Below are 24,870 nucleotides of genomic sequence, written 5' to 3'. Positions count from 1 at the left end.
ATTGTATTAAACATGGCTTGTTTTCTAACTTTCTGAAATATTCCGCCCTGTGTCGGTTTTTCCGACCCTTAGTAAAATTTTTGAAAAAATATTCTTAAGCCAAATGCTTCAGGAAGCGGCGTCACTATGGCATAAAAGGAACTGCGCTATTTATCGATCTTCTGATTTCCTTTTTAAGCATTAGAATACAGACGGTTAAAGTGAATGGCAGGAGATCTCCTGGGACTCCTCTCAGTATGGGGGTCTATTCTTGGACCGTTTCTCTTCCTTATCTACATAAATGATATTTCTAATCTTATAGAAAAAAAACATAAGGTAGTTTTGTTTGCGGAAGATACTTCACTGATATTTAAAGTGAAGAGAAATCAGGTATGTTTTGTTAAATTGACATCTAATAAATACGGGTATAGTCAACCACATTAAATACAGTTCAACTTAGGCTGAGCGTTGTCTATTGTATGTGAACACTCAAAAGAATAAAATATGATTTCCTTACAGTTTTTCTCACACGTCAAATGAATGACATTGGTCGATTTCATTATATCTAATAGATCTGGTAGCATATTTACGACAACTTCATCTTGAAAGCAACTTACAACCTTAAAAAGTGATAATATAAGAAAAGCTAACTTAAAAACTGTCTCAATGTAAAACATTCTGGTTTAATCCCACGTTTGGTCACACTGAATGGTATATTGCAAAATGAGGACTCGACTTTTCAAATAAATTGGCCAATTTTTAAGGCCAAACCTATCATGGCCGAACTCCATATAATATTGTTTACTGACCAATTTATAGTCATTGCTATGAACGAATTTTTATAACATTCAGTTTACTGAATAATAATGAAAAAGGTAAAGATATTGGTGCAATGTATAATATACATATAATATGTATAAAATAAATTGTTATTATATTATTTGTAAGGAATGTGGTAAGAGCTTCAATCGATCTGAGGTTTTGAAGACATTAGAATATATACTGGAGAAAAGCCTTAATCTTGTAAAGAATTTAGAAAGAACTTCAATCAATATGGTGAATTAAAGATACAAAATAGAATACACACTGGTGAAAAGTATAAATTTATGCATTTGTATTTTATAATAGAAAAGCCCATTTATCGCGTCACTGCTGTTCGAGGACATTCATCGCTTTTGTTTGGAAAACTAGGTATGCAATTCTGCGGTCTGACTGCGGATGGCTGAGCTCAATTGGCAAGAATCTGGGAATTATAGATAGAGCAATGCACTACTATAAACCGGGACACATTTCAGCGCCCTACAAAGCGCCGGCCCGGCCACATATGGAGTGTTACTATCTTCTCTGGTCAGGTGACCACTGTATCAGCTCGAACCATTTGACCGCGTGCAACGAAGAGCTAGACTCACCAGAATCAGAGCTTGACCAGACTCGTTGCGTAGAGACGTCGCTTCATTGTGTGTCTTCTACAGCTTTTAATACAGAGTATGTTCCAAAGAGCACTCAGACCTGATTCTTGCCGACGCATTTAACCTACGCAGTACACGTCACCAACTTCATCCGGCAAGTGGAGATACCTTTTATCGGATGATCATAAAACTCGTCTTCTCTATTCCTGGCGATCGATTACAGTGCGGTTTACAAGAAACTTTCGTCCACATACCAAACTTTGGAATGTACTTCCTTGCGCCTTATTTCCACGACGATACGACATGGATTTCGGCAAAAAGCGCGTATAACAACTAAAAAGTCTGGTAACGCTCATGTATTTCCTCCGGTGCTGCAAGAGAGTCACTAAAATTAAAACTAAGGCTAAAACGACACACAACACTTCTCAACCAGTTCGTTGACAAGTCAAAATTTTCTAAATCTAATGAGCTATCTTAAGTGTAAATAAACGCTAACATTTACCCCCCCGCATGGCTTAGAGTAGGGATTATACGCATTCTACACCGAAGAATCGGCCTACGCTGAACCCCGACCGAACGACCGGGTTAATCAGCAACGAAAAACTTTGCTTCAAACAACTCTTGGTTAACTTAACTAACAAATTTTAGCCGAACTTACACACTTCGTAACATATTATTCATACACATACACATTTACACGTGAAAAAATTTTGCATGTTCCCGGAGGAGTACGAACCATAAAATATTTATATATTATTAATTTATTAATTAATTACATATACACAGACACTTTATCGCATAATATTACATAGTATTTGGTCCCTACACGAAGCATACTCTGTGCTGTAACCAACCAATTTAGATTCTATAGTTACCAATATGAACCGAAAGGTCAAAAAGTTCACTCTGTGTATGTGTGTGTGTCGAAAGGTCAAAAAGTTCACACTGTGTTTGTGTGTGTGTCGGATTAAGGCGATGAGTAAGCAGAAAACACGCAAACATGATGTTTTTGACAAGTTTTGTGGTGAAAGTATAGCATTTCGGGCTATGAACACTACTTAATCCTGTTACACATATCCTTAAGTATTATTTGTAGGTTGCTAATGCTTGCTCTTGGTTATAGTTAACACTGCCGAGCCTTTTTGAACTACCACTTTTCTTTAAAGTTAAACAAGTTTTTTGGCATGGCGTGATGCATTTTTTTGGTATTTCTCTCAGAAAAGTTATTCTTATAGCTTGTACTTTCTTGTGTAGGTTCATTTATTCAGATTAGTAGTGAATAACGAGGATTGTAAGCATATAAACTGTTTTCCACCCAATAATTTTGAATATATTGGCTTTGTTACATAGATGGTGGGCCGGCAGCCATGAATTCATATCGCTCAAGGTCACTGGCATTTAGTGTCGCCTTAATCAAATTACAAAGTATTATATTATGAATGCTAACCTCTCAATTTAAGTCTACATAAGTGGGTGTGTGTAACCATGTCTGTATTTTAAATATGACCTGAAGGACCGAGCAATTTTTAATAGAACATTATAATTTTACCTTGTTGTATATATATGTATGTAACAATGGGCTAAATCTACTTGCAAATGTTGTATTTATTGCTGGTATTGGAATCTTGTACGAACGGCTATCTAGTAGGTTTTTATAATTAGGTAAATTCAATTCAAATAGAATATTCCGTTGCTTGAACTACACTACTTTCACTATTCGACGGGAAATTCCATTGTTTATCATAAATACCATAAACAAATTAACAAAATCATTAGTCAAATAGAATCGCAAACACAATATGATGAATAGAAAAGGAACTTTTCCACGTCCGATAACGATTACGACACGACCACAATATCTCAATAGCATTGTCCTTTTTGTTATCAGTTAAGTAATTATTGATTCCCGATGCTCTCTAGTAAATAGTGTAACTTCGACGGGGGCAAACGATTACTGGTTTTTAGTGCCTAACACTCACGCGTATTATATTCGTAGTGTAATATTTAATATGATGAATTATATCGAAAAAATCGTATTGGCTAGTTGTAGTGGTTCTTACAATAGTGCTTACAGTAAACGATCCCGGGTAAATGAATGGACGCCATTGTTGAAAAAAAGCGGGAAAACTAATTCATGTAAGTTTTTTTAATATTCTTTTTTTCTGCACGAAATAATTTGTAAGTAATTCTTATATTCCTTTATGGCGCGTTTATATCCGTGTTATTTTCGGGTTCGAGGAAATCTGACCTTTATTTTGAATTTGGTCACAATATTTTCATATTGTATACGAAATTCTAATTTATATTGAAAAGTACTGAGTTACTAGTTAATGTGCCAAACTGGTGCAGTTCATAAGTGTACACGAAATAAACAGACGAAAATATAAACAAAATGGTTTTCTTGTTTTTCATCTGTGTCGTGTGTCGAGTGTCGAGTGTCTCGACACCAAAAATTTGTAAATGAAATTTCTTTGATAGTCCTTCTATTTCATCTAACAACAAGAGAGACTCACTTGGAGAGCAATCATGTATTTATTAATTTTGTGTTTGTATTTAATTTTATTCATTTAGTTATGTTTTTCAAGTGATAAAACTCTTACTTCTTGGATTAATTATTACACAAATAAAACTGAAAACAATTTTTTGTAAACAATTATTTGAAAACAATTTAATTTTGTTGTTTATTTCGCCTTCGTGAGGTTCTCATTTCTGTCTATAAAAAAGGACTAATTTTCTGGCGGCCGTTGTTTTCAGTTGTGAGGTCAGTTTTCTAGTGGGGTAGTACCTAGTTTTAGACGTTCAATAAGTTATTTAAAATTCTTATTTGATTCGTTGTGTGTCACTCCATTTTCTATCTATTTAAATGTAAAAAAATATATTCTTTAATCACACATCTTTACCAGTTGCGAGAAGTCGGTAATAGTTGAGATAAGACTTTATTTACAGTCTTATTATTATAATGACGTTTAATTATTCACTATTATGTAAATATATGATTACTTATATATTATGTAAGAAGCACCAGCGAACTCGATAGATGTTTGTGAATAACTTGCATATAATGAATAAATGCAACGGAACACGAAGAATGAAATGATACACAGAAATAGTACACTAAAGTTATATTATAATAAATCTAGGTATATTACAAATGAAGTTAGCAGTGTGAGATCTCTAGTGTTCTGATTGGTAATTTTTTTTCATACGCGATTTGTAAAACAACAATAGTTACCATTGGAGCAAGTATGTAATTTTCCATTTGAAATTATTTTTGAAATAGTAGTGAAAAAAGGCCAATTCGGTTCTGGCCTTGTTGTGATTAACAAATTTCACCAAAACCAGTTCCAAAAACAAATTTACAACTAACAGTAGTAAAAAACCTACAAGTGAACAAGGGCCTATTCGCTTAGATAACAATTAGTTCAATACACTAAAAAATAATGACCATACAATAAATACAAGAAACAGACAATTAGACCTCATAAAGTAAAATTGTCTTACAATATCACTATAGTGTACCCCTGACGTAACAATTTCACTAAAATCAGGCCGTTAAATTGTAAGACCGTTTTATAATAATATCACTAGTGAAATTGTAATATCACGGCTTTGATAATATATCTGCGACATATATACTGGACATCCTGACAGTGACAGCGAAGATGCATGTCGCGGGAATATTACGTAGCAGAGAGTTTGTGTCCAATATTATTTAATACCATGCTGTTAACATAGAACAGAAATATTTACAGAAAACAAATAATTTCGCTTATTTTCCTTAAAATTCAGATGATAGATTTTAAGACTAGGTCTTTGACCTCATAAACATTTATGTAACCTATAAACTTCGAAATACTTGTAAAATATTATCACAAAATTATGATTATTTTAATTGGTAGGAAAAGGTTGATTTTTTTGTTAGCTCCAATGTATCGCAGTTTTTATTATATCGTATTTTTATAAATTACGGTACTTATAGGTATCTACACATAATAATTTCTATTACTACCTGTACGTCTATCTGAGGAAAATAACCTTCCAAACAAACAAAAGAAGACACTCTAAAGATAGAATGAAGGGTTCCGTAGCAGAATGTAACAGAATATAAAAGTTCTTGTAGTTCGTTGTAACTTTGATCCATGTTTTAATAATGGTGTATTTTTTAAAATAAGTAAACATTATAATTATTTTATATTTGAGTTGATTGAATGAAAGGTAAATTGCGGCTTCTCGTTCAAACCAATTTTCGGTCGAAGATTGCAGAGTATATTGTACATCATATATTTTTAATTGTTTCATCATTCTCTTATTTGAGAAGTTACAGGGGGGGTTACACATTTTACCACTTTGGAAGTGTCTCTCGCGCAAACTATTCAGTTTAATAAAAACCTCAATATCATTTTTGCAGACCTATCCTCAGATAAACACGTATGGGTTTGATGAAAAAAATTTTTTAAGTTTCAGTCCTAAGTAAGGGGTAACCCCAAAATTTACTGTTTTTTTTTAGTTTTGTGTTAAAATCCTTATACGGTTCACAGAATACGTCTACGTACCAAGTTTCAACACTAAAGTTCTTATAGTTTCGGAAAAAGTGGACGGACAGACAGACAAACATACATGGCGAATCCATAAGGGTTCCGTTTTTTGCCATTTGGCTACGGAACCCTAAAAAGCTGAATCAACAGCTGACTTGTTAGTTCAACAATCTAGATTTTTATGGGAATATAATTATTTACAGCAGCTAGAGCACCATTAAGAGGGCTGGCAACGCTCTACTGTTCCCCTCTTAGCTAAATAAATGCTAATTGCAGCCTAGCGAAACTCTCTAAGAAACAAGCGATTCACTCTATTGTATGAAATGTGGAGTCATTGATAGATTGACAGATGACGGCTATAATCTTATAAAAAACGGAGATAGCCGAAATCCACTACGTCTTAAGCAACTGTTCGCTTTCAAACTTAGCCGGATTATACTTCGTGGCCAATCGCCATACTGTAATTACTACTACTTCAAACTTATGTCAAATGACTGAACGTTTCATACGAAACTAAATTTCCATTTTTACTTAGGCAGTCCCGCCCCTTATAAGTAGTTGTGGTCTTTGTCCAATTGTTGCTAATGAGCTAACAAAGTAACATATTTACTTATCTACATCTTGGCTTTGATTACCGCTATATTCATGTTTGTTTACAATGTTGAATAACTATTAAACGATAACATGAATGATAATATCGACAACTGTGTAAGTAGGTTACGAAAAACTTCCATTTGTACGAATAGATAAATATATTTGTATACACACTTGGTTACTAAAGCATTTTATGCACCACTGATCTATTAAATATCAGATACGATTTAACGGGTATCAAGTTACACGTTGTATCTTTATTTGCTGTGGTCGATCGAGTTCAATCAAGAGAATACACAGGCAACTGAATCCTTACGAAGCGTTCGTACGGAAAAGTACTGACACGAGAGTGGGTCAGGGATTGGAAATAATACTCCGCGTATAGGAACGAGTCTTTATTTGCCTTCACTTTACTGAACATGCAATTCGAGAGTCTGCCGCTGTTCGTCTTGTCGGCGGCGGTACCTTTAATGCGTCACACCGCACCGAACACTAAGTCTCTTCTTTCTTCTCCTTCCTATTGCACTTTCCTCTTTTCACTACTTCTTCTTTTTTCTTCTTCTTCTTTCTTTATACTTTCGAGTCAGGAGCTGTTGAAATTATCAATGTCTTGAATTTTGACAACTCTCGTCATGTACGTTGCTGCACGATATGAAGTTTTTGCAACTCTTGTCATATACGTCGAAGCGTTGCTACGCGACAATACTAATGTATTTATTTATTTATTTATTGACACACCAACAGCATTACATACAAAACATTAAAAATAATTATGGTCTTATAGGTTTATAATCTGGTATGAATGCCAGTTACTGGTGCATCCACCACTCTCATTGCAAGACATTAATTTAAATACAAAATACAGTTCGACCTACAAATTTAACAAGGATTTTAAGCAGATTACTAACAATAATTAGATATAATATAACGAAGAAATAGTTTGTATGAATATCAACTAACATATTATTATTATTTACAAACAGAAATATGCGGTTAGTTTTTTTTTTCAGACTTGTCACTGTGTCATGAAAAATATCAAAATCTTTTATGGACGCGGAAAATCGATTGTACTCAGAACACATCCTTGATTTTTTTTTTTGAGAGGAGGAAATACGGTTACGTAATATGTCGAACTCGAGTGTCCGCGTAAGCGGACACCCCATACCGACTAAAACCTCCTCTGTGCTGTTAGCAGCCCTGGCTTTCACAGCGAAGTAGGAGGTAGGCCGTGGAGGCCGCAAAGACTACGCAACAACAGTCGCGGGGTGTCTCCTAAGGAGACTCGAACCTCAGACCGGCTGTGTGCTTGTGGGAAGGAGAGAGAATGAAAATGAAGATGAAAGATGAAAAGGTGATATGAACACACTCGCCGGCGAGTGTGGTGATGTTTTGTGTAATGTATGTAAGTGTGTATGAATGTGTTTATGATTGTATGTATGTGTGTTTGTATGTATGTACGTAGTGTAAATGTTTGTGTGCATGTATGTTTGTGTTTGTGTCTGTTTGTGGAGTGTGTTTGTGATTGTGTAAGTGGTGTATGTCAGTCCGTCAGTCAGTCCGTGTGTGAGCGAGTGTAGTGAAGCGATTACAGGACGAGGACTAACGTCTCGTCGGGTATCAAAACAATGTGTGGTGTATCTAGGGTGCGGGCCGCTGGCCATCGTCAGAGCGACGAGTGCCAGTGGTTTGCGGTGGTTGACCGCGCCTACGCCTGCGAAGGCGGTGTGTGCGTGTCTGTGTCGGTGTTTGTGTGGGTGTCGCGTTCGCGATGGTGATGTCGTCAACCGGGTATGGTGAAGGGGGTTGTACCCGCATGCCTTCCTAACCATGATGTTGGGATGGTTAGGCGCCTTGTCAAAGAAGCGTCGCGAGATCTCTTTAAAGTGTTGAGCTATCGTCGGAAGCTCTAGGTCGCGGTGAAGGTCAACGTTTCGGATGAACCACGGGGCTCCGGTTGCCATGCGCGTGAATTTATTTTGAACTACTTGCAAACGACGTAAGTAGCTCGGTCGGTTGTGCGCGAAAACGACGCTTGCGTATGACAGTATGGGCCGTACGATGGTTTTGTACAGCGTCACTTTGTGTTTGAGCGGACGTTTGCTTTGCTCACACACAAGTGGATAAAGGCGACTGAGGACAAATCGGGCTCTATTGCATACCGTATCAATATGTTTCTTGAAGTTCATATTGCTGTTGAACGTGACTCCTAAGTATTTGTCATTTAATGACGTCGGTCGGTCGTTTTTTAGCGCGGATGCTATTCGCGTTACCGAAGAGTACCGCTGCACTCTTGGTGGGGTTCACTTCAATCCGCCATTTTCTGAACCAGTTGCCTAGTTCATCGACGGCGGCTTGAAGCACTTTAATGTTCCTGCTCAAGGTTGAGCGGTTCAATAGAGCGGAGCCAAAGTAGAGTGCCGTATCGTCAGCGTACTGAGCGAGCTGGACACTCGGAAACTTGGGAATGTCGCTCGTGAAGAGCGAGAAAAGAGTGGGAGAGAGGACTGAACCCTGTGGCACGCCAGACCTGATGGGTCTGGGTGAGGATAGGGCGCCCTCTACTCGATATCGGAAGGAGCGATCAGTAAGGTAGGCTCGTATGATGCGCACGAGCCTGTCTGGCACTCCCAGTTATACAGCTTGAATACTAAGCCGTTGTGCCATACCTTGTCGAATGCCTTCGCGACATCGAAAAACACGGCTGCCGTGGTAGCGTGAAGTTGACGCCGTACGAGAATGTACTCGGTGAGTCGGTGAGCCTGCTGGGGACACGACTGAGCGGTTCTGAATCCGAACTGTATGTCGGGTATCAGGTTGAGCTCCGCGATGTAATGATTAAGACGCGCGAGGATTAATCTTTCGTAAAGTTTCCCGATCGAGTTAATTAAGCTAATAGGCCATATAGCTACTCGGATTAGCTTTAGGTTTATTGGGTTTTGGGATACCGATAACAATGGAATCCTTCCATTGTTCGGGGAACGCGCTATTAGACAATAGAAAATTAAAAATGGTAACCAATAAAGTAATAAGAGTCGAGGGTAGGATTTTAAGAACCCTATTGTTTATAGTGTCGGGCCCCGGGGCCTTCATGGAGTGAAGCTCCTTAATGATTAGCTTCACCTCTTCGTAAGAGGTGGGTTTTATTACATCGCCTGAAGGGCTCAGAGCGGAGCGACGTTCAACTTCACGATCAACTTCGTCAACGTGTGTCGCGTCGGCTGCTGCATTTGGAGAGCACTGACTCTCGAGGCTATCGGCGAGGCATTCAGCCTTCTCATCGTCATCGAGCGCCGGCTGCAGTCCCGGTCTGTCCAAAGGAGGCATGACAGCGGGCGGCTCCTGTTTGAACGCGTGAGGCAGCTCCCAGAAAGCCACATGTGATGGCTTAAGGTTACCGAGCAAGCGGTCCCAACGTTCGCCGCGGAGTTCCGCGATACGTTCCCGTACCACCCGCTGTAGGTAGCGGAGGTGGCGCCTATTCTCGACCGACGGATACCTATCGTAAAGTCTAGTGGCTCTGTGCTTCTGTGTGAGTAGGTTCCTGACCTCTGGAGGCAGGTTTAGGCGATGCGGTTGCATCGTCGGAACCTGCCTGGAGCAGGCCTTGATCCTATTCTGTATATGTGACGTCACATGAGAGATAGCACTGTGAGCCGTGTCGACCGAGTCGATGACGTCCGGTATAAGGTCAAGGTCGTCGGACTTGATAGACTCGAGCACATCCTTGATAATGGAGAATGTTTAAGGGCACTATAATGTACGGAACTATGTAATTTTAAATAACAAACTAAGAAACATTTTTTATTATGATGACCTGTATAGCCCAGTGGTTAGTCAACTTGCCCACTGAGCTATATTATGCCATTTATATGAGAAATATGAAAGTTTGTTTCCGACTCTTGGACGTTTATATGTACTATCGCGTTGCCTTGCTCTTATACTGCAGGCTATTTTAGTCTAGTCTAGTTTGTGATAAGATAATTTGAGAAAAAGTGTGTCAATATTTGATTAGCTTGCCAGCATTTTAAAGTTCGTTTTTGTTTTTCGGGTTCCATAGCTAAATGGCAAAAAATGGAACCCTTAAAGATTCGTCATGTCTGTCTGCCTGTCCGTCCGTATGTCACACCCACTTTTTTCCGAAACTATAAGTACTGTACTGTTGAAACTTGGTAAGTAGATGTATTCTGGGAACTGTATTTCTGCAAAAATAAAAAAAACGATAAATTTTGGGGTTCCCCATGCTTAGAACAGAAACTCAAAATTTTGAGTTTTGTTTACCCATACGTATCTGCGGATAGGTCTTCAAAAATGAGATTGAGGTTTCTAATATCATTTATTTTTTTCTAAAGTTGAATAATTTGAGCGAGCGACACTTCCAAAGTGGTAAAATATGTGCCCTCCCCCCCCCCCCCCCCCCTTAACTTCTAAAATAAGAGAATGACAAAACTAGAAAAAGATATGATATACATTACCATGCAAAGTTCCACCGAAAATGGTTGAAAACGAGATCTAGTAAATAGTTTTTTTAATTTTAATTTTCTAATATTAAAACATCGATCAAAGTTACAACGAACTCCAAGAACTTTTATATTATGTTACTTGCTGCTACGGAACCCTTCATGTGCGAGTCCGACTCGCACTTAGCCGCTCTTTTATTACTATAGTAGTATAGTATAGATCTCCTTAAGTTTATGTGATACGACCCGCTAACAGACAGACGGGCGGACTAACAGCGGTATCTTAGTTCAACAAACTATAATTGATTTAAGTGATTAATATTAAAGGTTACAAGTTATTATTCAATAATTTACTTACCAATTATAAAACGATTCCGTTAATGGATTTTTATTTATGAAATTTCTTTTGGATATAATTTTATTTGTCTAAATATACAAGAATCACGCATTTATATGAAAACGCTTTTTTAAGTACTTAAACGCGTGAGAACTGTTTTCACATTAAAATTTTGGAACAAAAATAACAAAATTATATATCCCGATGTACTCTTTGTCTTTCTAGATTCTAGACTATTGTTTTCACCGCTGAGATTAATAGGAGTTGTAACCAAAGAGGATACTAAGTAATAAGAGCTGGGACTGCCTAAGTAAAAATTTAAATTTAGTTTAGTATGAAACGTGCAGTCGTTTTACATAAGTTTTTATTTTTATTTTTATGGAATAGGAGGACAAACGAGCGTACGTGTCACCTGGTGTTAAGTGATCACCGCCGCCTACATTCTCTTGCAACACCAGAGGAATCACAAGGCGTTGCCGGCCTTTAAGGAAGGTGTACGCGCTTTTTTTGAAGGTACCCATGTCGTATCGTCCCGGAAACACCGCACAAGGAAGCTCATTCCACAGCTTAGTGGTACGAGGAAGAAAGCTCCTTGAAAACCGCACTGTGGAGGACCGCCACACATCCAGATGGTGGGGATGATATCCTAACTTGTGGCGAAAGGCGATTTGTTTAAGTTTGAAATAGTATTAATTACAGTATTGCCATTGGATAAAAAGTATAATCCGGAAAGTGTGAAAGCGAACATTTGCAAAATAACGTAATGGATTTCGTCTTTCTCCTTTTTTTTTACAAGATTTTATAGTCGACATCTGTCAATCTATCATGGACTGCACGTTTCATAGAATCGAGTGAATCACTTATTTCTTAGAGAGTTAAGCTAGATTGGTCGTCACCTTCACACCGAAGCTTATAACAAATAATTATTGTTATACTTTTAAATTAAAAGATTTTTTTAACCACTGGCTTCCTACAGGTCATCGTAATAAAAATGTTTCTTGGTTTGTTATTTAAAATTCATAGTTCCGTTATTTAATAGATCAGTGTGAACTACACTACAAAATTATCGATATTTCATTAGTATTATTGGCTTTGAATTACATGTACGTCCATCATTACTAATTGTAATAACAATAACTCACAAACAAAATTTGAAAAACAAAATTTTTTGAACGATGCGGGATTCGAACCCACGACATCCGGCGTTCCGTGCCGGTGCTCTAACCAACTGAGCTAACCGTTCGATTTCCGCCTCGTTATAAAATTCTGTTTGCTTTGCTCAACTCTCAGGTTGTGGCTTCATCTACAGGATCTACTTTACAGTTGATAACCAGCTCAACCTCAATATTTGCATATTAGGAAATTGACTTGAGATATCGCTCTTGTAAATCTAAGCAATATGTTATGTTTTTAAAGTGATAACCCTCACTTCCAGGATTATTTAATTAATTATTAATCCTAGAAGTGAGGGTTATCACTTTAAAAACATAACATATTGTTTATAACAAAAACTATCTATTGTATCGCTTTTGTTATGTGTGTATGTGTTTTAGCTATCAGTAACCTTGACTGAAATTTTTAAGACAACTCATATGCTAACATGTTTAACATATTACATTAGATATAAAAAACGTTTCATCCATTAAACGGATGAATGAAGGTTGCTTCCTATTCTTATCTTAGTATATAATCAGTACATATATTTTGATGTCGTAAAAATACTTATTGTCCTTGGACAACCACTTATAAATAAAAATGTAATAAAACGCGTTCTCTACAAAGAAATCTTAATATTTTTAACAGTAGATACCTCTCCACGGGTTTAGCACATAACTAATATTACGAACTAGAGCAAAAAAAATATATTTCAAACATTTCTTTAAAATGGGTTTATCACAAGGCTAACATTACGAATAGGTTAGTTTCATCTATGAAATATAGATTGTTATTTACGGAGTTTTTACCATAGTAAAATCGAATTCAATACTAATTTGTTATAAAAACATCAGATATATTTGTATTCTCAAAATTAAAATCATAGTTTTAGTATCTGTATGTCACGTGACCAAAAACGCCGACCACCATTTTGTGACGTCACTATAGCAGAAACAGTTTGTTTTTAGCAACCACGGACTAGTAAAAAAAGAAGGACTTCGCAACGTGATATTAGCAAGTGAAGCACCTTTATGCTAGTGCATGTGAGGTTACGGGGTATACCAGTTACACAATTTTTCTCTCTTAGATAATCATATATCCACAAATACTTTTATTTTATTGTTTTTACACTTTTTCACAACGCACAACGGCATTTTTAAAATATTTTATTGCGACGCAAACTGATCTGTCACAGACAATGGCAAATCTCATAATGGAAGCCGATCGGCTTGTATTAGTGTAAGTGTATGTGTGAGGCTATGTATTTACACGTTTAGCGGCTTGTTATGGTGCCTCACTGTTATGTAAGGGACACGGAGTCCTTATTTTATTACTCGTCCATGTTAGCAACATAACATCGATACGAACTATGAAAGATCATTTTTATATTTATAAAATCAATAAGGTTTGCACAGCACATAATATTTTGACGTTTCTTAATTTATGTTATTATGACGTCACTATCTAATTTAAAATAATTTTTTTTGCTTAAAGTGGAATTATTTTAAGGAATTAAAAATACCAGTTGACTATCGAATCTTTACGATCATTTTAGAATATGTTTTAAAATATCGAAGAGTAGCCTATATGTAAATTATTGGTACTAGAGCAAAAAAATTAATTATTCATATGCTGATAAATTGTATAAAAAAAGTGAATCATTTAAAAATTGATCAGGAAACATTATCATAACGGTGAAATTTGAAACTACAAGAAGTCGTTCGAAGTTGTCGTGTAATTAGAGTAATTGGTGTGATATTCTAGCGTAGAGCAGGTTGCCATAATAACAAGTTACTGCTCCATAAAGTGTAGCCAGGCTGTCTGCTGAGAGCCGCACCTATACACATTATACTGCTTATGTAGACCGTACTTGACACGGAGATAAAATACTAGACATGCTTATAAAATATTTAATATATCTTCTTTTAATTTACTATATTCTTAACCGACATCAAAAAAGGGGGAGGTTGTCGTTTGGTCGGTATTTTTATGTTTGTTACCTCAGAACTTTCGACTGGGTGAACCAATTTTGATAATTCTTTTTTATTTGAAAGTTGGTGCATCCCGTGGCCCCATTGCATTGGTATTCCAACAATAACGATAATTGTAACTAAGTGGAATGAGAATAAGTAACTACAATTATTAGATTGTATAAAAATCTTAGTGCATTTTATGTCTATTGTTGTGTTAGTTTTTTTTTAAGTCGGTTGGTTATTTGTTAAAATTTTTTTTACAAGTTTTGGTTACCAGACGATGAAGGATAATCAAGGAGAACCCTATTATTAAAACTGCGCTGTCTGTATTGTATCTCATAGGCCGCAATAGTAACACAGCGGAATTTTGCCAGTGTGTATAGTATGCCGTTATCAAAACAATAAACCATCAATTGTTAAAATAAATTCAAAAAATAATCAATTGATTCAATATGATTTTTTAAATAAGAAGAACGAACAATTTTAATTGAACTTAAATTTGTATCCAATGTCAATTAAGTGACGTCAACAGAGTACATAGAGCAGTCATTGGAAAATTTGTCAAACTTAAAGGAGACGGGGATTCCTGGGCCAAAATGTAATAAGTTGAGATATGGTTTAAAAAAATTGTCATATTTTTCTATTTCAAAATATAGAAAATCACCCTGATTCACAATCTAGAAAACGAGAAAACTTAAAATTAAGATTTCAATATCTTAAAATTCACGATTAAAATGGGATATCGATTACTTTAATCGATTAATGTGAATGAGTTAATACAATTCATTATTCAACCCAAAACCACTAGATGATTGATTCAATAAAAGTGCCTAAAAAATAAATTATAATTATAACATAATGTCTTTAGTTAAAAAATAAATCAACATAATATTACATACAAAGAAATCGATCGAAGAAAAAGTCGATTCGAAAATCGAAAATCGATGAAAAATACATTACGAGATTTAGTCTCGTAATGTATTTTTCATCTGTGCTGACAGTGACAGCTACAGAATTGTCTAGAATGTCAATTGTCAATCACTCGTTTGTTGTATCGTTTGTACGCGATTTGTCATTTGAGCGTTTACCGTTGTTTTATTGATATTTTCCTTCTTTTTATTTGACTTCTGATATTGCTAAACTTGTACCATCATTATCGTACAACAAAAAAACAATCGCATTTCAAAAATCACTCCTATTCATATTGCTTTCAGATTGCCAAAAATCTTCAAATTCTCAGTGATGCTTTTTAAATTTATAAGTTATTTATTGACACCAATTTCATCCTTTTACATCTTGGCTCAATAATGTATGAAAGGGTATCCGTCTCTTTTTCCTTGTTGTCCACTCTATGCTATATGTATGCTAGTATATATATGCCACTGACCTGTATAAAACCACTGGACAGGCTGTTCTATATGTTTGACAGCAAATTTTTTGTGCCTATTTGAAGCGCCACTCGCGAATTTACATTTTTGACGTATAATACAAATGGCTGCGAAGGAACGTAAAATACTCTGCAGTATTTTTGCAATTTTAATTAATTTCGTTCGTTTTCCGTGTTGTTTGCACTTAAATAATCAACGTAATAAAGTAAACATTTTTTTTTGTAAATAGTTTCCCACCATCTATCGATGTTTGCTGAGGTTGTCTTTACTAGTTTTAGTACTGCAGACTCTCGCTACATGGCCAACAGCGCCAAAATGGCGAAAATCAAACAGGCACAAAAGCACTTTGACAGACGCCAGACCAGTAGTATATTTTAGAGGTCAGTGATATATGCTCAATGTCATATTAATTAATCCTATACTTCGGCGTGACGGTAACCCAATTTCAGTGATTTTTCTCCATCGCAAAAGTGCCCAACGTAGTTCCCAACCTTTTTTAGGCCACGTCCCACCTTAACATTTCTAAAATTGTTATGCCCCCCATACATAATTTTAAACCTTTAAAAATTGTTTTATGAAGAAGTTTTAGGAAGAAATCACTATAAAATAGTTGTCAAAACATCGTAAGTAATATTTCAAAAAATATAACGAAAAACAGAATATCAAAATAATTTAAATATTGATTTTTCTATATTCATTTAGTGCGATCCTTGCACTTGATGCTTGCTGCACAGATAATTTATAGGTTCCAATTTACTTAGCTTTAATCTTAAGTCTCCGCGTTATATTAAGTATTTTTTTTTATCAGTAAATCATTTACAGCACTAAAATCCACATTCAGCTAAATATGAAGATGGAAACGGTAGTAAAAGCTTTCTTGCACATTCTTGGAATTTGCATTTTTTGTTAAATTTAAATAACCCAAAGTGACAGGGTTAAAGTCGTGTCGAGTCCATTTTTAAATTAGCTTAGCTATCAAATTTTTAATAAACTTTGGTTTTTTATGGTTGATCTATGTGATGGAGGCTTAGAGTTAAAAAGGTGGTAATGGATACATGTATCTTACCATGCCTCACATACGGAAGCCAAACATGGGTGCACACAAAGTAAATTAAACATTGATTACTAACAACACAACATATCATGGAGAGAAGTATTTTCAGGCTCAGTAAGATACATAAAATCCGAAACATAACCATCAGGAAAAAACAAACCTTGCAGATGTCCTTGAACATGCATTAAAAATGAAATGGCAATGGGCAGGACATGTGGCTAGGATCCCAGACCAAAAATGGACTTTAAAAACGACAAGATGGAGTGGTCCCTCAGGTAACAGATACCGAGGTTGACCCAAAATGAGGTGGAGTGATGACCTTCGTACAATGGCAGGTAAAAACTGGCTGGAGAAAGCAAAAAATAGAGAGTTGTGGAAGAAGATGGAAGAGGCCCCCGGATGGAACCAAGATTATAATTTAAGTAATAATATTAGTTTCAGGTATATTTTAATTTACTTACATATTAAAATATTTAATCCTTATATCACTTGAATAAATATGCTTATTATTATTATGAGCTATCAAATTACCCCCCTGTGGGGCGTGGGCCCCACGTTGGGAAAGACTGGCCCAACGTGTCTTAATACAGTGTTATATCTTGTAAGATAAAATGACATCAAAAGCATAATTTGAAAAAAAAAACAAGTCTCACTCAGTTCTTCTACCTTAAAAAGTTGAGAGATCCGTGTAATACCAAATCTGTCAGTGTATTTAGTCCCAACTTAAGGGCCCTCTTAAGTTATTACGTAATTAGCTAACTTAGCAATATGTTACAATGACCATATCAATATTAAAAATATTTTACGTTTTTGATAAATAGATTAACCTGGCTCTCGCATGACACAATGTATCGTTTTATTTTTCAAGTAAAATATAATGTATCTCTCAAGTAATACTTATGTATTATATTAAATAAGATTGTTTAGAGCGATGGCCAAATCAATATATTTATTTTAAACATAAAATATTTTTAATATCAGCTTATTCTAATTTTCTGATTTGGCAATATGTTGGAAAGGAAACTATTACTTATGATTGAAATATGTAGTGGGCATTGCTATCTTTTTTTAAACCTGGGCCATTTGTTTTACGCGTAGAAATAATATCTGAGCAAAACAGAACTTAACATAATTAATATTACATGAATTTGTTTGTATGTTATGTTCTCACGCCCTAGCTACGCAGCCAATCATAATCCAAAACTTCGGTAGGAAAGGACATAGACTACGATTTATCCCGGATTTTTTAGGATTTCCCGACTATGTGCGATCATGGTTAGAATATAGTTATCATGAATTACCTAACCCTAACATGATCAAAATGATATACAGTCAGAAAGATAGACTGGCGCATACATAACGATGTCAGAACTCATAGAATTGTTGTCAATCATGAAAACGTTTCTTCATCATAATAATTTACAAAAAATGTAACTTCCAGAGAAGGCTACAGATTTATATAGCAGTATAGTTGATAACAAAATATAAAAAAGACTTTTTATAAAAATTTATAGTGAATTTTTGGGGTATAAAAAACAGATGACGACCGATTCTCAGACCTACCAACCTACATAAAATTTATCGTACCTACTACAATATTTATATATATATATATATATATATATATATATATATATATATATATATATATTCGATTACGATTTTCGATTCTTGTAATTCTATTGCGTATCTGTGGATGGAATAGAATAATATTAAAATCGCTATACAAAAATTGGGGTTGATCGTAGACGGGTGAAAATTGGTAGTTGTATGTATTTTTTAATGCTGAATCATAACAAAATAAAAATTAAAAAATTGTCAAAAAAAATAGAAATTTAAAGTTTTTGGTCATGGGTGAACCTTTTTAGGTTTATTTTCAGACCTACCCGATATTTGCACACAATATTTCAAACAAATTTGTTTAGCCGTTTCGCAGGAGTTTGGTTACAAACACGAGAATTTTACATATAACGAAATAAGCTAATCTATTTTATACATTTTATACTGATGCGTAGGTTACCTAGAGTATATAATAAAATAAATGAATGAGTTATGGTTTTAATACCGTATCATTAGTACACAATATAAAATATTCAATATTTTAGAATGTTAACTAAATAGCGTGGCTGACATCACCAGGCCTATAGAATTCCGATTACCGGATTTCACACTTCTATTCGTATAACATAAAAATATCTGGAACTAATATGGAAAATAAAAGGTGTTTACTCAATTGTTGACGAAACCGGGAAACATAGAAAACACTGGAAAAATTAACATCAAAGTTTTCTGTTTTATTTATTACTAGGTACTTATAAGCCTCGGAGTTTCCCTGCGAGATCGAATCAGAATTGAGGAGATCCGTAGGAGAACCAAACTAACCGACATAGTCCAAACGATTGCGAAACTGAAGTGAAAGTGGGCAGGGCACATAGTTCGACGGTTAGATGGCCGATGGGGCAGTAAACTACTCGAATGGCGACCACGTACCGGAAGAGGCAGTGTTGGTAGGCCACAAGATGGACCGACGATCTGGTCAAGATCGCCGGAATACGTTGGATGAGGGCAGCGCAGGACCGATCGTCGTGGAAATCTTTCTGGAGACCTTTCTCCAGCAGTGGACGTCTTCCGGCTGATGATGATGATGATGATTAACCACAACTTTGACAGCCCATCTATTAAATCATTTCAATAATCATCTTAGATTAGATACCGCAGGCGAAGTCGCAAAGTGCGGCAACTAATACTACGCCCAAGGGGGCGTACTCGAGCTAGACTCGAACAATGTGTGACGTTGACGTGGCATATGTTCTGTTAAACTTTGCTAATAATTGAAACTAAAATGCGTTGTAAAACTTTGTAAAAATAATACTACAAGAAATATGAAAGACACTGGGATCACAATATACAATACACAAGTATTTTGTATTTCATTAATTTCAATATATAAAATAACACGAAGCGTATGTTACAAAATTTGAAAAATGTCATTGAGTGTCCAGATGCCACGCACACAAGCGTCGAATAGTTGCCGTAATAAAAAGCTATTGTTCTTAGGTAGTGCGGTATCTAGTTGGAGCGCATCCTTAATCTAAGAGAATATTATAAAATTTTGGATGGCCTGCGCTGAACCAAACAAAAACCATGCATCATTATCCACTATATAATCTACTATACTATAGTAAGCCTTCTTTGTCAAAGAAGCTTTAATGTATTTCTTGAATTTGTGCTCAGAGAGTCCTAGTATCTGATATTGTATTTTATTGTAAAATTGAAGACCTATGAAGGAGCCCTTTACTCTATCTAACTTATTTCTTTCTTTCAGAAACAGACGGTTCTACAAAACTTTTAACAATTCATACTTAACATTACTTAAAAACCTTTATTTTTAAACATAATAAACTATATTTGCGCTACATGGTAACTTTAAAACAAAATGAGGTATTTGACTTAAAAATAAAATATACTTAAATGTAATACATAAAGAGATAGAGAATATTATATTGATGCAAATAGATTAAAGTATTAAATTAACAAATCAAGAAAAAATCTATTTGAAACATTTTTTTAAGGTTGACAATTTATCAAAAAATACATATGCGTCAGTTAGTTTTTCGTTATCATTAAAGAGTTTACAAGTACGCTTAATAAAAGAATTTGCACCATAAAGAGTTCCACTACGCGTTATATAAAAAAAAATGTAGTGCGTCGTTGCCTGCGAGGCACTCTAAAATGTATCCTATTTACGGCCGTTTTTAATAAACTATCTATCCTTAGTTTAACTTACTAGAGGTAGACAAATCTATTCTTTTATGCTGACTTACATTTCAATAACCTATTGACAGATATTACAGCATTGGACTATAACTATATTGGACTAACTATATTGGATAGATAAGATCTTGTTATTAAACAATGACAGGAATGTATCCGTAAGTTAAACTAAGGATAGTTAGGTTATTGAAAACGGCTGTTAATAGTGAGGGGACGTCAACATAGCTATTAACAATTTTGTTTAAAAGGACGAAATCATTAACTTTGGCATAGACAAGGATTTTATTTATTTATTTATTTAATAGGTACACACAACAGAATTACAACAAATACATAATAAACAAAAACCCTATCAGCTAAATACAAGACAGGCTGCAACTCCACGAGGGTGTGTACTCAGCATGTTTAGCATAAATTAAAAACTATTAAAATACAACAATAAAAGCGATTTTAAAACTAGCTTTAGGTAATGTAAAATTATAAAAGAAAAAGACAGAGAAAATATATATTTGGACAAATAAAAGTGAATAATTATGGTAATAATATTAAGAATTTTTAAATAATTTTAACGAATTAAGGTATTTATTTAAACTAGATTTCCATTTACAAACAGATTAACAGTGGTTGTCAGGTACTTCACTGATTTCGAGTAGTAGTGACGTTATTGTTTTGACGACAAATTCTATAGATAGGGTTATGGAAGGACACGTTATTATTACAGAATAATATATATAATAAAACGTTATTATCATATTTCAAATGAGCCATTAATATAATAATGGTAATAGTTTTTATCTTAAGGAACCAAAACATGCCCTTGTTTAATATACGATTAGTGTTTTATAAAGTTGGCCTATAAAACTTAGTTCATCTTCATGTACTAAGTTTTATAGTCCTACCCTACCTGTAGGTAATGGTTGGATTCGGTATAAAAAACAATATTATTTTGTAGAAGACGAGGAAAAATAGGCCTACGGGTGTGTTAAGTTATGTTACTAAGAATATTTTTTTATGAAGATAAGAGACGAGACGACCAAGACGTTCAGCTGATGGTAATTGATACCCCCAGGCGATACAATACATATAGTTTGTTTCTTGCATATTTTGAACAATAAATAAAAAAAAATCTCATACCTTTTCAAAATGTATTTACACTGACACTGAATTTTCTCCCTTTTTCTTAACTTCAAAAAAAAACTAATAAAATGCAGCTATAGGTACATATAATAATTGGTTATAGTTTATAAGTTAAGATACAAATGAGAAAAACAAACATTAATTTGAACTACTTCTAAAGTATTTGAAAAATACGCGGAAATCTGTGACTCGCGAGTAGCAACCTAGTCGCTAATATAAAACTAATTCTTAGTAGCAACAAGGCCAAAGGAATTACGAAACGGTCAAAATATTTAATGTAAAATTATCAACCAATTTTTATTGTATCTTGGCATTATGTCAAGGTTATAAGGGTGATATTTGTTTAATGTTCACTTAGTACATTACAGCGAAAATCTACACTTGGTTGCGATCGAACACAGTTAAATAGAATGAAATATTTCATGAATGAAAATTTTATTATAATATTCTACTTACGACTGTATGAATGGAATTAATGTTGCATTGAATGGAATCATGCCATTGCTTCTTCATCATCAGGTTGAACTCTCAACTACGTACAATCAAGCTGGGATGAGCTTCCTTGTATGGTGTTTCCAGGACGATATGACATACGACATGGGTATCATAGATCATTTGTACGTCTAGAATCTAGATAGACTGTGACATCAGTGAAAACGTCTAAAAATTGAGGTTGACTATTAACCTCTATTTTGAGCAATGCACACACACTAACACAAAATGAAACACGAATCGCTAGTGTAAGACGTGGCTTGTCACGCACACTAAGGTTATAAACCTGTCCTGTTTTCATCAGTTGTCTAGCAGTAAGAGACTAGGTATATCTAGACGTATAAATTATCTGAAATCGGTACCTTCAAAATAAGTGGGTACACTGTGCTCTTGTAATTATAAGTGGGAGGCTCCTTTGTACAGGATGCCGGCTAGATTATGGGTACCACAAAGGCGCATATTGCTGCAGTGAAGCAGTAATGTGTAAACATTACTGTGTTTCGGTCTGAAGGGCGCCGCAGCTAGTGAAATTACTGGACAAACAAGACTTAACATCTTATGTATCAAGGTGACTAGCGCAATTATTTGACCGCTCAGAATTTTTGGGTTTTTCAAGAATCGTAAGCGGCACTGCATTGTAATGGCTAGGGCGTATCAATTACCATCAGCGTAGCAATTAACGTCATCCCTTATTCTTTCTCCTTATTTATCCACGTAAAACCTATGAAACTCATCATATTACGGGCAACCATGAAATTAAATTACATGCACTGTGTCTGGGGATCGATCATGGGTAGCCAACCCATCATAAAAAGGGCGTAAGCTTTCCTAACAGACCGGCAACGCTCACGATAGTCCTCTGGTGTTCATTGTCTTGGTGGCAGGAGAACTTGACTGAGGGCTATCACTTGACTCGGGTGCTTTCGAAACCTTTTTCCTGCTCTTGGTTCCATTAAAAAAAATAATCTTTCTAACAATATAAACAAAATTACACATAACAACAATAACACTAACAAAATAACATATAACAATTTTTGTTGTCAAATAAAAACAAGCCTGATATCGAATGTAAATCAAATCAAATCAAAATCAATTTAATCATGTAGGTCACGGAAACGACATAAATACATGTCAAAAAAAGGTTGAGCTATTGAGGAGAAGTAGCAAGAAACTCTCTTATGTCATGCCACTCTTTTATATCATGAATTACATTTTCTTAGATTTACAAATCATTTCAATAATTACAATATAATTGTCAACGCCTTACACGAGTAAGTCAATAAGGTAAATGTAAATTAAATCAAAACAAAAGTTATTGAGTACAGTAGCTGCATCATCCACACACAAATCCACAAGAAAAATTATAAAAAACAAAGAAAAAACACTTATTTTAAATCCAAGCAGAGCGGGGCTTTTCTCAGACAATTATATGTGAAGGGATTAGTCGCTTAGTAACATGACACAATATTAACATTGATGGAAATATGTTATCGCCGTTGCAATGTTATCTAGGACCAATACCAATGAATATTCACAAGTCCTAGATTAAAAGTTTACTGCTACCGTCGAGTACCCTTGGCCGATTTATGTTGAAAAATATTGAAGATTGCAGTAACCTGCAATTACAATAAAATTTCCACTGTATACTTGTTAGGACTGTTTGTACAATTAAATAAATTATATAATTAAAAGTACTAATTACAATTTTATTTAGCAAGGCAAGCCTAATTTTTTTTATGAAAATAAAGGATAGGATAAGAAGGAAGTAATTGATACTCCCTTTGCGAAGAGAGGCCATAACAATGCAGTACCGCTCAGGATTCTTGAAAAACCCAAAAATTCTGAGCGGCACTACAACTGCGCTCGTCACCTTGAGACATAAGATGTCAAGTCTCATTTGCCCAGTAATTTCACTAGCTACGGCGCCATTCAGACCGAAACACAGTAATGCTTATACATTACTGATTCACGGCAGAAATAGGCGCCGTTGTGGTTCCCATAATCTAGCCGGCATCCCGTGCAAAGGAGCCTCCCACTGGTAAATTATATTATCGCGACGAAAGAAGAGCAATGAGTAGTATCTGACGGCCAGTTTCTATTATTATACTGCACCCATCAGTTTAAATTATGAATAGATTTAAAGTATTGTAAAACATTTTTTATATGTAAAAAATATATACCAAGAGTTGATTGTCTGAAAAATTCGTTCGAAACTATATTTTTTACACGATTTTTACTAGCTTCACCTGTATGTATGTGTGTTTGTAACAGACTCATTTGAGAACGATTTTGACCCACTATGTTTATAGTGGATGTTTATCCAGAATTCTTTCAAACTTTGTAGATTTCTCGAGGACTGTTGACAATACATTAGTTTAATAAAATTATTCCATTTTTCAATTGAACAAAATAAGATTTTTGTTAATTTATGAATTTTTTTCATCTATCGTCGATAAGGCAGGAATTGTTAGGAAAAGTTTCTTGCGCCGCTTCTTCTGTCTCAGAATGCCATTTGATTCTGAAGCGGTAGTAGTATCTAGTATATTAGAAATGACATCAAAAAGAATTCTAAAGGAATCAATTTTG

At 35.0% G+C, this 24,870-nt stretch overlaps 1 protein-coding gene across 2 annotated transcripts in view; it reads right to left on the bottom strand.

The window, feature by feature from the left end:
- The window catches only part of LOC126970946 (ionotropic receptor 75a-like), a 43,175-nt gene extending 21,354 nt beyond the window's left edge, over positions 1 to 21,821 (bottom strand). For both annotated transcript variants that reach the window (XM_050817089.1, XM_050817090.1), the window contains exon 1: positions 21,790 to 21,821. The gene's annotated coding sequence lies outside the window, so the exon portion shown is untranslated. The remainder of the gene's footprint in view (positions 1 to 21,789) is intronic.
- Between the last annotated feature and the right edge of the window lie 3,049 nt (positions 21,822 to 24,870).

Source organism: Leptidea sinapis, chromosome 22 (genome assembly GCF_905404315.1).
Source record: "Leptidea sinapis chromosome 22, ilLepSina1.1, whole genome shotgun sequence".
Classification (NCBI taxonomy): Eukaryota; Metazoa; Arthropoda; class Insecta; order Lepidoptera; family Pieridae; genus Leptidea; species Leptidea sinapis.
The sequence above is the reverse complement of the archived record's forward strand: the minus strand, read 5'-3'. Positions and strand labels throughout refer to the sequence as shown.